This window comes from Acyrthosiphon pisum, chromosome A3 (genome assembly GCF_005508785.2).
Source record: "Acyrthosiphon pisum isolate AL4f chromosome A3, pea_aphid_22Mar2018_4r6ur, whole genome shotgun sequence".
In the NCBI taxonomy this organism is placed as follows: Eukaryota; Metazoa; Arthropoda; class Insecta; order Hemiptera; family Aphididae; genus Acyrthosiphon; species Acyrthosiphon pisum.
The window spans coordinates 35415142-35430537 of NC_042496.1; the positions used below are offsets into that span (position 1 = coordinate 35415142).

The 15396-nt window shown below is 30.2% G+C and overlaps 1 protein-coding gene across 1 annotated transcript in view; it reads left to right on the forward strand.

Moving 5' to 3' along the window:
* Positions 1 to 4924: 4924 nt before the first annotated feature.
* The window catches only part of LOC100168901 (GTP-binding protein GEM), a 46410-nt gene continuing 35938 nt past the window's right edge, over positions 4925 to 15396 (forward strand). Inside the window, exon 1 of the mRNA XM_001945170.5 lies at positions 4925 to 5286. The gene's annotated coding sequence lies outside the window, so the exon portion shown is untranslated. The remainder of the gene's footprint in view (positions 5287 to 15396) is intronic.

Here is a 15396-nt window from a genome sequence, read left to right on the forward strand (position 1 = left end):
CAATATACAATAGTCTGGCCTATTTATTCTTCTAGATTTCATATCAAATATTATCAAAGTCCTAATCTAACTGAATCCTAAAATATATGATATATACAACGTATTACATTGTCGTAGACGTTTAAATTTTAAACACCTGTTAAAAATCACTGGCCTAAACATCACAGTGTAATCTCAACCGCCATAAAAACTTGAGGGCAATGGATTTACGTTCATCATGATTCACGATACAGAAGAGTGGATTTTATTTTGATTCTATATTTTTAAATGTAATTCATAATAAAACTTACTTATAATATAATAGATATGTAGCGAGATTCTGATGATAATGTTCTAAAATACCTACGAGTGCTACAACTTTTTTTACTCCCTGCGACGTCATCGCAGTAGGTATTGTATAATATAAAAATATAACATTGTCGATGACGTAGACACCTGCTTAACTGCATAAGCTATTAATATGTATCTTACATATTATTACTAATGGCATTTTCAATTAAAAATGCAATATTTAGCAGATAAATACCTAATAATAATAAACAGGGCTGTGAATTGAGTGCACCAAGAAACGGTTTGATAACCATCCATCCATTTTTCGCTGCAAATTGCCAAAATATACATTAATCTGTGCCTGGGTCTAGATATGAAAAAATATGTGGACATACAATTTTAAGTTTATAAAAAGGAATTATGAATTTTTTTTTAATGCAATATTTTTATTATTTATAAATAATAAATATATAATTAATTTATCAATGTTGCTGGTATTAACTATACTAAAATGTACTTTAAAAAAACTAAATTTGATTTCTTATTTGCCTTATTTCTAACCTGCAGTGTAATATAGCATCTATCTATATCTAAATTAATTCCTTCAATATAGTTTCTATAACCGGGGAGGTACCTACGTATGAAACAACTGTAAATCCAATCAAAAAAATACTAAACAAAAATATAAAATACTAAAAATTATTTAAAAAAACACTCAACATACCACACAAAATACTTATATAATAATACGAATGTACTTCCAGTAAAAATGTTGGGTACTTTATATAATTAAAAAACTTACTTTAAAACTGAACAGTGAACACGAACATAATACTAGACAAATATCTAATATTAAAGTACCATAATGATGCACAAAAAATTAACACAATCCACGTACTTATAAAACGGTCTAAAAATGTACAATATATTACCATTAGCAATTAAACATGGCTTTTTAATTTATCGAAAATAATCCGTCTATTACATAATGAACAATAATTTATTCAGTTAACGGTAAAATTATTCTAAAATATATATATATATCATATAATATTATGTGAGTTGTTAATAAAATACTTATGTATAGTGTTATAGTCCACGTAAATAGTTTTTTTTAATATTATTTCGCATATTTACGTGACTAACTAACACAGTCCTGGTACTGAAAACGTCTTGTAAATTCTTTTGTGGATGTATTTTATACTTGTTGGGTTATAATCATTCTTTAATGTATTTTTTAGAGTACTTTCAAGAAAAAAGACGAATGACGTAGGTACATTAATGTATTATACATTTTTTACGTATATTGTACATCTACTTTTAAGCCTCGATTACATTGGTCGAATTTACTCAATGCCACCAAAAATACTCGCTCGGTTAGGCCTAGTCGCCTACTCATCGCGTTATGAAAACTTGCAGGTCGATACCGTAAATTAAGTTGATGACCAATACTTCTTTCCAAATAAGAACGCAGCACATCGTGGATTATTTTTCCAGTGGCTTTTTTCCTACATTTTATTATGAATGTAGGAAAAAAATGTCTAGTAAAATCTAGTGTACCTGCAAAGACTACAAGTTCCTTACCGACTACATTGGTGGCTAGCAGTATAGAAGTCACGATTCTTGAATGAGCGAACGAATTAGTTGAACATCTCAATACGTGTAATCTGACTAGTCGCTACACACTTGCTATCGCATGAATTTATTCACTAAGAAGTAGTAAATAAATTTACTCAATGTGATCGTAACTTTAAGTTACTTAAATTTGATAGCAATTTTCGGCAAAAAAAAAATCGAAAGAAATATCTCATTTCCACATCTAATAGTTATATTATCTAAACAGTATTAATATAAATTATAAACTTAGAACATTTACCAGAAACAGAACTGTTTAAAAAATTCTATTCCGTGAAAACGGATGCGTAATCATGGCATACAGCTGTGGACTTACGGTCGCGTCATCGACGATATAAATATTATTATTACGCCGTCGTCGTTGTCGCACACATCGTTATACAACGTGACGACGATGAATCGGTGCGGTCGCGGTGTCGAGTTGGCAAACTCAACTCTAAATGGATAAAAATAATCATTCACATGTGAAATTCGATTCGTTCTCGGTATATATGTTATGTGGTAAACGGTAAAAAAGTCCGAGGGAAAAGTCAAAAGAAATAGTCCGAATAAATGGCAAAAAAAAAAATGAGAGAATTTGCTGTATAGAATCTAGGTATTGAATGAGCCTCGTCAATGGATTAGTCACTGTAATATAGATGTGTTAAATTTGAATTCAATGATCAATTATTGTACACAATGAAAATCGATTCTGAGTTAAGCTCGTCTGTCAGTTTAAATATCTAAGGATATTTAATTATTATTTTATTTATATTCTGATTAGTAGTTTACGTTTCTATATTACACACTTTGGGTAAACTGATTTTTAGTTTTTAAGATTTTTACATAAAACCTTAAATTACATATTCAAGAGTTTCGACTAATCCTAAAGACATAAAAATATTAAAAATTGGAAATTGTATATAGACAATTATAAGTAATAAAGAAATGTTTCATGTTTCTGCGATCAATATTTTTTGAATAATTATAACATATTTTATGATATGTTGATGATAAATCGTTATTATACGTAATATTGTGTATATTGTAACCAAAATTTGAACTTCAATCGCTCATATAAAATACTATTGTGGTTTTGTGTTAATTTATGTTTTTAATTTCTAACGAATAAACACATGAGGAATCTTCTATAGTTCTATCATAATATTATGTTTAAACCTATTAAGACATAAGGTGATAAAATTCAAAAAATAATGATTTATTTTACATTGCAAAATAATTCGTAAATTTTAATAATCTTACGAATTTCGTAAATATTCAGTAGCAAAAGTATAATTTAACTTAGAATCCTTAAAAAAAAAAATCGTAACAATATATTTTCAAATTTCTTATTTGATGTAAGAACAACTTCCGGGGTACCTTATGGGTTATTGTATTACATTTTCAAGGGATTTTACGCACAAATAAAAATGTAATTATACATTAATTCAAGTTAAATATTTATTAATAGCTTATAGTCAAATTACTTTGAAAATTATATCATGTTACTGTCTAGAAATTATAATATAAATATCTGATGAAAATGTAAGGTTTTTGCGTTTTATTCAGTTTTTCCTGAAAACTTATTTTGAGTAAAAGACAAAAGTTCAATGTTTTTGTTCAACGTTCCCCGTTTAATGTTGCTTCAATGCATCATGAATTTTCATACCTCTAGTGTATAGAACGTTTAATTAGTTATAGTTATATACATTTTTCTGAACCAACATATTTGTATAATCAAAGTAGTCTAGCAATTCATTAACTTCTGGTGGGAACAATATTTTAACATACCGGAAAAATGACTAAAGTTTTAATATTTATAATACACGAGCATTCACAAGGATAAATTGAGATGATAACATTTCGTGGACTTATTTTCTGTAACAACCTATAATTTAAATCTCTCTCACTCTCTCTCTTTTTCTCTTTCCGTCAGAGCAAGTTAATTACACAACGAAACGTTAGTGGTCTACTGATCTACTAATGCATGTCATGGCATATTTATCGAAATTTAAGAAAAAAATTTTTTTACTTTCATGAAGTTCTTGTGATGTAACGTTATACTTAAATGGTGCATTCGATTTATAACCACTTAAAAATATATTTCATGAGAGGGTAAAAATATATAAATGTAAGGTGTAAATGGAAAATTGAGAATTATAGTACAATGCCTTGCAATTTGAATGGTCGATTAGGAATATTAGGATATCATACATTATTACACCGGACGTTTTACACAAAATGTTAACGATTTAAGAAAAAATGTATTTTTTATATCATATAAAAATTATAATTAGTACTTGAACAAGAGAAAATTTAAAATTCTCTTTTAAGATGCAAAATGCGAATTGAAAGTATAAAATGAATTCTAAAATTCCTAAAACACGTTTTTTCATCTAAATCGACTTAATCAACTATAATTTTCAAAACTTGCGGCTGTGTAATCGATTGCATGACTGGACTGTTCGCATTTGAAACTAGAATTTTTTTTAAACATAAATATCTTTTTGGGCTGGATAAAATAAAATGTTTTCGACTGATTTCTCGTAAGGTTTTCGTCGTCATGATTACTTATTAACAAAAGCGTAATATATTTAATGATTCATAGATTTTACTCGTAGAAGATAGATATCGAGTACCTAGCGTGCTATATATGGTTTTTTTTTCTATGATAGTGATAAACTTATGGTAAACATAAAATTATATAGAGTATAGACGATGCCCAACTAGCGAAAAAGCTGTGTAATACGTTGTGGCTCGCGCGATTACGTACATTTCATAATAGTACCTATAACTTCATAATAATAACTATTATTATTATTATTATTTTTATTATGTAATACACGGCAACGATGACGACAACGACTCGCCGGCCCGCGATCGGGTTGGCGAACTCGAAATGGATTAAAATTTAAAATTAAACGCGCCGCAAGAAGACGGACGGCCGCGTACGCGTGGATTATTTATAAACGCTTGTCTGCCGGACGGGGATAACGAAAAAACGCGACGCGCGCACGCCCGACGGCGATACGCGGCGGCGACTATTGCAGCGGACCGTCTACGTCCGTACAGACGCTGCAGCACCGCATCAGTTTGTCTTTCGAGTTTGGAGTACTATTGCGAATAAAACGAATTACGAAATCAGCATTCGCCGCGTGCGCGCGTAAACTCGTAACCGCGGTATATATAGTACCTGTACGCGCGGTATCACCGACGACGAAACCGCGGTTACTGCGGTCAATTACAATTACTCCGGCGAAGACGCACATTATTCTCCATCTATCATAATCATTATCGTTTTTTTTTTATTTAAAATATTATAACGTCGATTATTGTACATACACCGTGGATGTCGTTGCTGTGACGTGGACGAAAAGCTGAATCGCGTGCTTCCTGCAGCAGGTAACGGCCACCGATCTAATGATTTACGATTAAAGTCTCCTAATAATATGTTGGAGGGAGCGGTCCAGTATATGGGGTTTTACGCGGTTTAAATATCCACTGGATTTCACGAAATCATTTGTATTATTTAGATTGATCCGTTTGCTGTTTTCCATTGTTTTCTGATCTGCACCTTTCCACTCAAAAGTAAAAACAATTTTCATATGATATTATGAAACGTAGTACCATTGCTATATTGTTCTAATGTTCTATGGCAGTACGTTTGTTGTTTTAAATTTAAAATCGACTTATCGTTTAGATTGTAAAATATTAAATCGATTATCGCACACTTCGCGTCACTATCGATGCTGTAACGCAGACGAGAAACTGACTCGCGCACACACGTTCGCTACAGTTAACGACTAATGGCCACCTATCTACGATTAAAGTTTCCAAATCATAATATTATGATGGATGGTCCACAATATGGGGTGTTACGGATTAAAAGCCCACCTACATTTAATAAAACCTTTTATTTATTTAATATAGTCGTTTGCTGTTTTTCATTGTTTATTGATTAATACTATCTCCACTTAAATATACGAAAAAAATCATGTTTATCAGCAATGTTTCTTGATACGAACTACTCGATTTATCGAAGAGAGATATTCAAGCTAATACAAGAAATGAAACGGGATTATTTTTATGTAAAATATCATATTATTTTGTATTTTCGTCATCACAGTGTTCGATGATAATGTATTTATTATATATAATATTAGTGTTTAATGTACTTTAATTGAAGGTAAAAAAAAGTTTGGTTAGTGTTGATTCAAATCAACCTCAAAATCAGGGTTCATAACAACACTAATTAAAAAAATAAAATAAAAATATGTTTCGAGAACATTAAGTCCCTCGAGCTGTGTATAACTATACATTATAAGTAATAAATAATATTTGTTTGAAAACGCACGACCGTGAAATTTTAAGTGAGGTATAGGTACCCTGCATCAGTCTATTTTGCGGGGGCGTGAGTACGTTTCGATCGCGCGTGACGCTCCGGCAATTGTTGCGCGCTTGTTTTTGTATTTTTTTGAGAGAGAAAATAATAACCAGCAATTTTCCAATTAATTATGATTTAGCCTTTTACACGTAGGTATATTATATATAATAATATATATTGCACAAATTAGTATGTACACGATGTACTGTTGGTACGACTACGGCTCGATAAACGGTTCACGCTTCCGATTTTTGCTTGATTGATCGTCAGTGTGTTTTTTTCTAAATATTTTTAACAACGATATAAATCGAGTCCAACGCGTTCACAACCCGTGTACATGATCTGAGGGTAATTTATCAGTTTCCATAGTTGTTAACATTTTTTACGTACCTATTATTACACGCGTATTTAATAGCTTATTAAGCAAAACGTTCCTATTATAACAATATTATGTATAACAATAAAATATGTACGTATTATAGATTGGTACGTTATTGATTATAAATAGTATTTATTGTGTGCACATGGTAATCCGTTTGACTGCAGTTATACCTTAGTTCTGCAAGTTGATATTATTTTGTGGTATTGAAAAATTAATATATTCATAGAACTTAGAAAACTTAGTTTTACAAAAATAAATCAAATTTGTACCTACCTATTTCATTCCGTCTAGAAGCAAAACATTTTCTAAAAAATGTTCCACAAATCTTAACTTAAATGCGTATTAATACAATGAAACAATTTACACATTATTCAACATCAATATGTAGGTAGGTACATCAAAGTTTGTAGAAAAATATTTTACTTTCTACGTAGAAACCTGTGAATATATTGCTGCACTATATAGTAAATGGACTACTCAGTACAGTATTACGCCGCGGCCGTCGCAAACCATATTCCAAGTGTTCATTGTATCTTTAAATAAACTTGTTAGGTACTTTTGCGCCTTAATAATAATAAAGAACAATACTAATAATACAATTATTATTGTGCTGTTCAACTTACAACACAAGACCTAGTATAATATTATGTCTATGCGACGGTTTTAGCACGTGTGATTTGCTGACGAGACGTTCATCCAATAATACACGTGTGGAGAGGAATCACGATATAATTTGCCGGTGTCTTTAGTCTTTATACTGTATTCTTTCCTACACGGAGTTGTGAACCCGGCAAGGCCATCGTGTGATTTCTCTGATGAAAAACACTTGACCTCAACCTGAAAACGGTTTGCCAAATAGTTTTCGTCTATGCGTCGGAAAAATTATATTATTACGCGGTGTTTTTGCCAAAAAAAAAAAAAAACTAAAAACCGTCCTTGCCCCTGCCCCCATGCTGATTCTCCGACCACCACGACGGTTTTCTCATTTTTAAGTGGTCCATACTTATTCCATCTGTATTTACGTATATGCACCTCTATAACAGTATGCTCTAGCAATGGCCTCGACGACGAGTGTGTGAAGCGTGATTTTCTTTAAAACAGTTTGACGTAGTATTAAGTCAAGTCATAAGACGAGTATATTATAAAAGTGTTTGCCCAGCAATACCTGAAACACTTGGGGTTTTAAGAAAAAAAAGCATAATATTGTATTGTACATTCAATCATGCTGGTATAAACAATAATAGGTAATCAGTAAATATTTAAAAATATGTCAAATATAATTTAATATATGCACTATAGTATAAAGTAAATGGGAATCTCGATCTAACTAAAATTCATTTTACAAAGTATAGAGGAAAAAATACGTAAATTCATTCGATTCGGAGATCTGGTTAAAATACTAACGTATGTATATTTTATATATTATGATAAAATAATAAGTACTATAAACAAATTTACCACCCCTGCACTGTTGCTTACATTAAAATCTAATAAATAAATATATAATACAAAATACACATATATTATAAAATGGAAACGACTATTGATTTAGTTCTGGTAAAACATCGAAAATCATTTTGTTTTTTTTGGCGTTGTTAAACGGTGGATATAAGCTTATTTTTAAATGTATAACCAATCTCACCAGTCATATGAATGTTTTTAGGCGAAATGGTAATTGTCAGTTGGCACTAGTTAGAGTTTTAAATTCTAAATGCATTTAGAACGTATAGTGAATAGTGATTGTATATATATTATTTTTAAAACCTATTCCATTAGCTTTTTCTTTTACTCAAATAACTATGTACTACACTCATATAATTTTATCTACTCATGTAGTTTTTCGAATTACTACATATTGTATTTTCAGAAAATAATTTTAAAATTAAAATTTCATTGCATATACAAACTGCTCTCAGCTCAATATATTATAATAATATAAAATAAACCTTACAACCCGATCCTCCAATAAAATAAAAACATTGTCAACTTCTTAATGGAAATACAATTTTATGACATCGTTAATGCTTGAATTAAAACTTAAACCATATGTAAATCAAATATATATTAATAACTAATGACCTAGTAGCTGATGTTTTTATGTTCAGTGTAAAAAATATGTACCGGTTGATTTTTTTATCATTGAACACTCATTATTTCAAAAAATGTTAACTTTTTTGAAAATATTTTTTATCCTTATAATTTTTTAAGTTTTTCACTTTTTTGAATGATGACATTGGGATTTAATTTTATATTCCAAAGCAGAATATTTTTCTTAGTATTTTGATACATGAAAATCGAATTTCGGGTGAGTAGTTTATGAGTTATAAATATTCAAAGTTTAGATGAGCGGAGTGGAGTGGTACGGGGTTACCCCACGAAATGTTTGTCCACTTCACCACTCACTAAAAGCGACTTGAAACTATGTAAAAAAATATTTTCAAAAAAGTTTACACTTTTTGAAATAATGAGTGTTCAATGATAAAAAAATCACCCGGTATATACCTAATAGCGAGTATCTAGTTCTAAAAATGATCTAAGTATCGTAGTAACAATTATAATACGTCAAATGAATAATAATAAAATACCCATTATAATACTACTTATACCACAAACAAATCTAATTAAAAGCAATTTATCATTTTTTTTTTTTTTATCACACATGAAAGTCTACGCGTAATATTCTTTCAATTTCTCCGCCAATAAAATTACCTATATGTTTAACTTCTCGATGATAAATTCAGACAATTATATACGTTTGTATACATATACCTAATATATATAATCTGTTTTTATAAAACATTAGCGTCTTTAAATTTAATGATAGGGTGATGAAATAATACCAACGCGCTTAGAGATTCATTTTATTTTTAATAAAAGGTTTTATGATGAAACTATATTATACGACAAAGAAAAGTCAACTGCTGCTGATGCTTCAATGTCGGGATTTCTAAATAATATTTTGTTGACAACGCATATAGTGAGCACCGAATATTTTCAATCCCACACGGTTTCTTCACGCGTAAAAATAGTTTTCAAAATTCTTTTCGTTTTCTGTATTGAAAAAAAAATAACCAAGTGTTGTCGAACAAAGTACAATATTGACACGCAGTTGTAGCCGTCACTGTCGATAATATTATTAACTATTGAGTATAAAATATGTTAAATGTTCGACTAAGCGAATTTCAACTATATCGATATTATTGGTTATATTTAATAACAAACTGTACTAAACTTTGCATTGGTTAAAATAAAAAAAACATGAAAACAAAATAATATTCGTGTGGTCATGGGACGCTTGTGACAAAAAACCATCGTAAACGTTTTCCGATCGCCAATAAAACGCGTAAACAGAGCTATAAATATTACAGAAAAACGTTCGAATAATTAAAAAAAAAAAATTAGGAAAAAATTACTTTGGTAAGTCAAATGCAAAACTATGACGTAAACTTAACAGTTTTATGACGACTTGCAAAATACGCAACAACATAAAAAATATATTGCGTATTATTCGTGACGAACAGCCAACATAGGACATTTAACGATATGATTATTGCTGCAACTACATTCAAAAATCGACAAAAATAAATAAAATACATTAAATTGGTTAAACTTAGGTTTGACGTACACGGACCATATAGTAGCTATATGTATAGCTGATGTTTCGCATAATAATTTATGTAAGTCGGTCGACAGATGCCAAACAAACGTACAAGTACCGTCCGTCATCTTAAATGATAATATTACGCGGTACACGGTCAAAAATTTGGCTTGACAAACTAGTATAATATACCTAACCGCAAAACAATATGAAAAGGTGGGCTGAGATATATATTATTTTATTGGTAAGTGTTTATTCAGTAGAGCCCTTTTAAAAATGTGATCAGTTATCACTAAAAAATCACCTCATGTTATGATACACATAGGTAATCTATTTTTTATTTTCTATATTTTTCCATAATATTTTAAAATATATAAACACAAACCTTTCATGTTTTATATAATATTTCAATGAAAGTAGTGTCAAATGCTTGATTCTACTTCAAATTATGTTCTTATAATTAAAATTTCATATAACCAGTGATTTTGTCTTTGACATAAAATATTTAAAAAATGCTGTAGATGTATTTTAAAATTAAAAGTAATAGTAGCAAAAAAATATTCAGGTTAATTTAAGTATCTTTTTATAAATATGTCTTAACATTATAAGATGCTTAGCTTTCTGGTAGTTTGGAAATTATTGGTAATGTATATATTTTATTGCATATTTTAACACAAATAATTGCATATTAAATATTTTACTATTTTATATAGCATACCCCTAAGTATTCGTTTTAGGTTTTTAAACATAATTACGTTTAGAACATCGCAACCCCTGTGTGTCCGTCGGTCGGTTAATTATCAGTAGATAGTTACGTTTATTGATATTAATTTTTCCAATGTAATATTAGTATTCACAATTAAAATCAAAAAACTAGAAATACACTTCAATAATCACTAGAGTCTTATTCATTTAAATATTTTAATATTACAATCTACAGTTGAACGAATAAAAATAAATTAATAACGGTTTATTCAAAATAAATTCATAATAGTCAGTATTAAAAAGTAGGAACAAAAATATAAAGGTTGTTAAGTATGGAGTATGAAATTGTATTGTTGTTTATTATTTCATTGCATTATAAAATACACTTAGAAACGCTCGCAGTGAACTTGTTTACATAGGTATGACATAATATCGTCCTATATTATTATAATATAATAGTGTTTTATTATATTACCCATATCATAACTAATAGAGTTTTCGTCAAATCGCATAATAAATCTGACTGTGTAATCAAAATATGGCGGTCCAAAAAATTAACAAAATGCAGCTGAACATAAAAAATATATGTTAACTAAAGAAACGAGTAAACGACAATATGGGATCAAACGTTTGCAAACATAATAATAGGTAGACTGTTAACGTTTTTCATCACTTAACCGAAATCAATGTTTATGATTCTCTTTTAGATTATCGTTTATTCAAATCAATCCTATTTCACAAGCTTCGATCGCTGACTTAGTTTATTATTGTAAACACACTGCAGCAGACTAACATAATAATAATAAATATGTTTTTCTCTCTTTAATATCATTAATACTTATTTGTTAATATATACTCTCATTTTCTCTCTCTATAAATCTAGTTTTTAAGTCTTGACGTTTTATTGCTTTTTTTGGAATTTATTATCCGTCAAAGCGAACATCTTATACACTATGCACGATAATTGATTGCAATACGTCACGTAACAATATTTTTCAGTGGTCCATATATATATTTTACGACGTCTTTAAACGGCTGTTAGACGAATTCGAAACATCAATTATTTATCTCCGGCAACGATACTGTTTCTATTTTCAAACATATTGGCTATTTCACTCTCCACAAAACCACCTACCTACATAATATTCAGCCCATAAACAACGATTATATTATCTACCTATGATAATATCATTTTTTTTTATAATTTATAAACTTGAGCGCCAGTAAAGAAAAAAATAAACGCAAAAAAAATTATTTACGCCTGACATGCATATGGAATGAAAACTCAATAATAACTATGTCGAATTGAACAAATTGCATAATAATATATAAATAATATACTATAACATAATAGTGTTGAGATATTTGGATATATTGTTTTATAGTGGTGAGCATCGAATCCAGATACAAAAATGTATATGTAGGAGTTACAACAATGGAGCGAATACGTAATATGTGTGTTTTTGTATGTATGTTGGTGATGAAGTATTAACTATTATATCAAAATTAATATCGCACAATAAATTTACATAACATAATGACATATCGTACATTTTAAAGTTTCCCTTATTATTATAAGTAATAACTATAATATCTAGCTACCTATTATATATTCTGTATATACAAAAGAAAATGTCTTGACTAGTCAGTCAACGTAGAGCCAAAACTATGAAAATTAGAGACTTGACATTGCCATGGTATCTTCGTACCGGTAGAATGGGCTCACAAAGGGATTTCGTTTTGGTGAACTGAAATCGAATATACTTTGTATAAATATTATATGTTTGCCATTGGTTAAAGTAAACGAAATAAAAATTAAAAAAATATTTAATTAAAATTGAATAGAACAATAAACAAATAGCCGTGGGTATTTAGTAACATTGCTCGTAGGTATTCATAAATTGTGGAAAGTAAATATTTTCAAAAAGTATTGATTGTACCTTAATGTGTATTACTGTTTACAAATACTATGTTTCAATAAACATAAAATCAATAATTTATGAAAACATTCACTTGCCGCAATTTATGAATGTGGGTCAATCTTTATTAGAAAATTTTTAAATTAATATTGGTTCAAATACTATTAGTACAAGTACTGGTATTATGATAGTTTTATTTAATTTAATAAAACATAGTAATTGTAAACAGTGGTATTGTCAAATCTTAAAATCATAAACTTGTGAACAGTGAACACAATAAATATTAATATGATTATTTTTATGATATGCAACTTCTTAATTCCGGACATATTGTTTATGTAAATACGTAAACACAAACTAACAACCTAAAAAATATTGGATTTAAGTTGAATTTTAAGCTTTTGTTGAATCAGTATTCAGTTTTTTGTGCTTATATCAAAAATATGTCAAGAATTATTAAGAATTGGAAAATCATATAAGAGTAATCATTATAATAAAGGGCTCATTGCAATAACCAGGTATAAGTCCACTTTTGACAATTGTTCAGGAGAAGGAAGAATGAATTTAGCCAATAATTAAAAAAATTTTGATTTAATAATAAACAATAATATTGAGTAGTACAAACATATTTTTGTCATATTATCATGTCTCAATATATAGTTTTTCTAGTGCACATATTATATTCTTGAAGTTTGAAAGATGTGGACTTGACACGGGTTTTGCTCATTAAATTTAAATGGATATTCAAGTGTTTACTTAATATTAAGTAAAAAAAAGAAAAATAATGGTTTAAAACCAGTAACCAGTATAACTGTACACATATGCGCGGGTCGTATTAGCGCGCTCTATTTACAATAATGAGTGGTAGCGCGGCTACGACTGAACGAATAATAGTATTGTCGCTCACCGTGAGGGATCGCGTCGTCAGTCTTTTCGTGTTTGTAACATTGTCCCCTTTTTTTTTTATGATGATTTTTTCCTTGAAGAGGAAAAGGAGGAAGAAAAAAAAAAACTATTTACAATTATTTACATCTATAGTGTGTGATGGGTCATGAAGATTATTTCTTTCGTTTGTACCAAGCTCGTTTGGCAGCGATACGACGTTCGGCCCTGGTTAGTAGCGGTGTCGTTTCAGTGATGTGGTTACGTGGTGTTGTCGTGGCTGGGTCGCTGACTTTCTCTGACATTGTTGATAGTGAGGTGATGGTTGCTTCCAAAAGGTTGGTTTGTCGAATTAAATGTTCTGCCTTTTGGAACACTTCGACTCCGTACTGTCCGATCTCTTCATCGTATTTTCTTTTGTTGATGCGAGCAGCCACTTGCCTCTGAAACTGGGCCAGTTCTTTGTCATGTTTTCTTACGTCAAAATTGAAATGATCCGGCTGTATCCTCCCTATTCGCAAATCTTTCAGATCGGCCTCTAGATCGTTGCATGTCAGGGTGACCATATCTTCTTCTTCATCAACACTGATACTGGTGTCAGACCAGTAGGTTGTTGGTTCATCTGTTTCACTGTCACTCCCTAGTGCCTCTTTTATCCGTTGTTTCAGCGTGATCTGCTCTTGGATTGTCTCCTCATCGTCCGTGAATCCCTCTTCCCCAAACAGTAGATTAATTTGCTGTCGATATCTTTTCATTTTTTTATATCCTAACTAAAAGAGTTAACATTTGTATATACATATTTAATTTGTTTGACATAAAATCCGTTACCAACTACGTTTACTTTTACATAGAACATACATACATATATATATATTTTTTTTTTTTTTTTTTTTTTTTTTATTTTTTTTATTATTATTTTTTTTATTATTACTATTATTTAACACTGACATATGGCCTGACATTTCTGACGTTGTGTGTTGTCACCTCCGGCCCTTCCTGGATTACTATCGTATTGTTATCTCTTACTTCTCTGACGTAGTATGGTCCCCTATACAGAAGAAAGAGTTTACGGATTTCTTTGTCTTCCGCTGAGGATAACTTGTGCTCCCGTATCAACACTTGTTGGTTGACTTGATACTTTATGAACTTCTTTCCTTGATCCATGTTGTTGTTTCGTTGAACTGCCATCTTCTTTATTCGTTCCCTTGCTGTCTTGATCATAATTTGTGTTTCGATTTCCGGGCTGTTCGTTGGAAAATCGATTAGTGTTTCTAATGTGAGTGTTTGTTTAGGTAGGCCCATCAACTCTCGTGGTGTGTGTCCAGTAATGGAATGTGTTGTGTTGTTGATCCAGAACTCAATTTTTTTTAAGTACTGCACCCAGTTAGTGTGTTTATTATGGCAGTAGGTCCTCAAAATCCGGCCGATTTCCCTGTTGACCCTTTGTACGGGGTTCCCTTCAGGATTATATGTGGTTGTCCGCACAACCTTGATTCCTAGCCTTGTCATACCTTTTATCCAGCTATGACTGTGGAATTGTGTTCCATTATTTGTGAGTATTGTCTTGAACGTTCCATATTGAGGTATGTATTGTTTTTCAATTCAATTTATTATGCTGTCCGACCTGGCCTTCCGGAGTGGG